The sequence below is a fragment of the Monomorium pharaonis genome, chromosome 8, assembly GCF_013373865.1.
Source record: "Monomorium pharaonis isolate MP-MQ-018 chromosome 8, ASM1337386v2, whole genome shotgun sequence".
NCBI lineage: Eukaryota > Metazoa > Arthropoda > Insecta > Hymenoptera > Formicidae > Monomorium > Monomorium pharaonis.
The window spans coordinates 6,045,977-6,050,409 of NC_050474.1; positions in this window are offsets into that span (position 1 = coordinate 6,045,977).

The window sequence follows — 4,433 nt, forward strand, 5'->3', positions numbered from 1 at the left end:
AGGCCGGACCAGGCCTCTCTAAACTGTTCCTCGAGGCCATCGCCTTTTTCTAGGAAAGCCTAGGATATAACTGCCCGTAAATGCGGCTAACGTTTTACGTATACGATTACGGGCGGGAGAACTAGGTATTTCGCAAATATCCGTGTCGGGGCCAGCGGCCGTTTTCCAAAATTTAGCGTCAACAGCTTCCGTCGTTGTCTCGGCAAGAAAATATCCTTCATCCTCGGAGACCAATGTAATCTTCGACACGTTGCGTGTCACGTCGGGTGTCACTGATCGCGAACGGTAGAGTGAAAGGGAGAGGAAAGGAGCAAAGGGCGCAGTTTAAATTTCGATTTCCATTCACGGGTTTCTGTACTGCCACGAGGATAATTGGTGTCTTACGCGGCCGTTGCGGGGGGGGGGAGGGATGAATCGATCGCGCGCGGTGGATGCTGTTTGGTTTGATAGAATGCCGGATAGCGGCTCGCACAAAGCGACCTTCGGGACCGGCCGGCCGAACCTGCTACCACGCCAGACAAATTGATACCAGGCAACGCACTCACTCTCCCTATCTTTTCCGCCTGCGCGCGAAGGGGTACGTATGCCTTACGTGCCAGCGGTAGGTACAGCCGCATAACTCCCGGACCTCGATACGCCGCCAGTGGGAACGGTCAGGGCCGCGGAGAGAGAGAGTGAGAAAAAAGAAGAAAGAAAAAGAGAGAGAGAGAGAGAGAAACACCGAGAGCGCAACGCTCATCTCCGTTTAACTGTGTGTGAATGTCACGCGCTTAAAACCGCCGGTGAATCCTCCTTTACGTTCCTACGCCAACCTCAAAGCATGATTGGTCTATTATTGCCGAAGATGCTCGAAAATTAAAGACGTATTTTTTGATTTTATTCACTTATTATTTTCTTATAATTTTATATAGCAGTTAAAAATTTTGAATCAACGTTGTTATTGATCTCGGGAAAAAAATCTTCAAATTACATCAGAAGTATCGAATTACAGATTAAATTATATCAGAGCAGATCTAATTTTACAAACCGATTAATAAAATTAGATCAGCTCTGGTATAAATTTGATCTATAATTTAATCCATGATATGAAGATTTCTTTTCTTCCCGGGACGCTATTACATGTACGCGCAACAGGATATTTTTGTTAATATTTGTGTGTTTTGAAATGGAAAGTGATCGGTTGACACATTTCGTACCGGCGATATAGGAAGGAAATTATTTTGGACCCCAGCGTTATATGTTTATAGCGAGGACACACGCGGATTGACGGCGTGTCACGACGGATAATTTACGCGGGTATACACGAAGGGACGTGAGTACCGGCAAATTACCGGTACTTACGATGCGACTTCCTCGTGCATACAGTATCGGGGAAACGGTCCTATGGTCCTGGCAGGCAGGCAGACAGGCAGGCAGGCACGCACACGTCAGGTTCCTGTTCCGACGTAACTGGCACGAGACGGCCCGGGCGACGATAACAGGGCACCGAAATTGCGGCCACATGCAACGCCGTTTATTTATGCCACATTTCACTCGAATCACTGTGTACAAAACGCGATATTTGCTCTATCAGCTCGATTTTATTTTTGCGAATAATGCCTTTAACAAATATATATCGAATTTATAAATCTCTCACTGAGAGAAAAATTCTTTGATTAATTTGCGCGCAACAAGATTCTTCTTCAGTGCTCGTTTAAAACAAGCGAGACCTGTAGATGAGAGTTCTTGCAATATCAGTGGCCTAAATCGTATCTCATAAATACTTTTGTACTGAATATAAGCAATGTTTTTTAAAAAACAAAAATTAATTGTTTTACCACGCAAATTTTACTTTACTATAATGTATAAGGAATAATATTGTTTATTGTAGCATCGTAAAATTTGCATAGTGTCTTATATTAATATTACATAATAGAATATTAATATAAAACTAAGAAAAGATAATATATAGTATGCTAATAGTATATTAATAATTAATATAAATAATAATAATATGAAATGCAAAAATAAATTTAAATCATCAGTTTTCGACGTTTTTATCTTTCATTACTGTTACTCATTGATAATTAAATATGCAATCTTTTTTTAATAAAATATTAAATTAAGTGCACATTCGGCAACTATCCCTGGTAAGTAGAACATATGAAATAACTATTTCCATAAGATCAGACACGATGCAAATCAAAGTAAAATAACTATGGAAATTGTCGAACCGCTACCGAGAATATTACATGTAAATACCACAGAGATAATCTTCGTGCATTTATACAAAGCTCATCGAGCTCTGAATCAAATATTCCGAGCCGTCGTAATTGTCGCTTCGCCGTCAGGCAATCGTTATAATTGCAATAATAATAGTAATTACAATAATAATGGTTTAAGCTGGTGCACTAGCTTCATTATTGTAAACCGTAAAGCGTAAAACCAACTATATACTAGATCTGTGAAGCTGTGATGTGAGGCACGTTCTATCAATGTAAAAAAAATAATAATAAATTAGAGTTCGAGTAGCATTTTCCAATTCTCGAGTTCTTTATAAAAACAAAAAAAAGTTCCGTATTCCTTATACTTATACAAAAATAATAAAAATAAAAGAATGTCCTAACTTCGCGAAGTCCACGCGACATTTCTCCTCTAAGGTACGAAAACAATATTATCACTTTTTTAACACCAATATTTAGTAACTATTATCAACCTCTTGTTTCAGCGTGCTAGAAATATTTGAACTTTTCTTTTCACGTAAGATTTATCCTCTTAAATGCTCCTCTACATATTGTTCCACCATATTGTTCTTTCTTAAGAAAAACACTTGCCCCTTTCTATCTTTCACAAAGAGTAAATTTTACGGATCGTTCGGCGGTGCAATGCGCAGCGCGCGCGCGCGCGCGACATAATGAAGGACGACTTAATTCGTCTCGAACGCGTACGCGACTTCTCGTGAAAGCCGCGCAAGAACGACAAAATCCACATAACAACGTAATAACGCTGCCGCGCACGGGGGAAAAAGGAGCGCGCTTAATTTTTCGTTCCACTTGGCGCGCATCGCGCGCTCGTAAAGGCGTTGCGCTCGGAAACGCGCTTCAGGACTTGACGGATGGGAAATTCGGACGTCGCAGCAGGGTGTAAAGCGTTGCGAGCGTTCGTCGACCGTCATCGAGCGAAATGTACCAAGAAACAGAAATCGTACGGGCCGATCTCTTCTCTCGCCTCCCCATGCGCATATTATACTGTTGATTTTTCACTTGAAAGTCACAGCACTAATTATTTATTTCCTACTGTGCAATTAAATCTGCAACTGCAAGTCTTAATAATATTTTCTCGGTTTCAGCTCTGTCGAGAGAAACATTGGACCAAACTTGACACGTAATTAATGATATCGTTGTGTTAATTAAAAAGTCTAATCACAATATCCTGTTAACATGCCAAAACTTAATAATTAACGCACGATATTATTTCAATCGTCACGTATCAACTCGAATTTTGCTTATTGGTTTCATTCATTTGAGAGGCCAGCCTAAAGAAGAACTGGGACAAAGCAAAAAGTGTTAACATCTTACCTCTACGAAATAAATTATCATTACCTAATTGAAAATATTATATAAATTAGAGTTCCTTTTGATTATCTCTGAAGATATTCCACGAATTAGTTTCGCAGAGGTGCTCCAACAGACAATCAGTTTGTGAGAAGGAAGAAGGGGGAGAGAAATAGTCGCGCAAGCAAAGTTCCGGATTCCAGAAATTCTCAGTTGTTTTATCCGAGTCACCTGAGGCGTGCGGACGATCGAAGGACCAATTCTCCCCCGGGATGATTCGCTACGGCGAGGTGGCGACGAGGGAAAAGCGCGCGCGCGCGCGCGCCGACTCGAGAGTCGAGTGCCTCGCGTCGCCTTGGCGCGATGAATTCCATCGCGGGATTCATCGATTTAACGGTTCGACGGTCGCCGTCGTGGTGCGTGTGGACCGCGCTATAATTTAATGGAGAGGCGTTCAGCCGCTCTCGGCCGCGTCTTCTTCTTTCGCGCGCGTCATCCACGTCCGTCCGATTCATTGACCGTACGTTGCGTTTTCGCAGTGTCACCGCGTAACCGTTGCCGTAATGTCCGGCACCGGCACGCCGGAGGAACCAGGAGGGACAATAATACACGGCCGCGTCATTAATTCAAGTTCGCTCGCAGAAATACTTCGCGGCTCCAACGCGGAAGTTGTTTTACGATCGGTCCTTCTCTCATCGGCTGATGCTGCTGCTGCTGTTGCTACTGGCGCTGTCGTTGCTGTTGCCTCGCAGGAGCAGCACCTAATACCTGCCTCCTGCTGTCTAAACGTGTCGACTCGTTTAATTATCACACCGCCTGTTATCGTCTGATGAAACGCGACATTTCAACGCGTGCCGAGTAATTATAGCGATAGCGTCGCGAGAAAAAAATGCGAGCCTC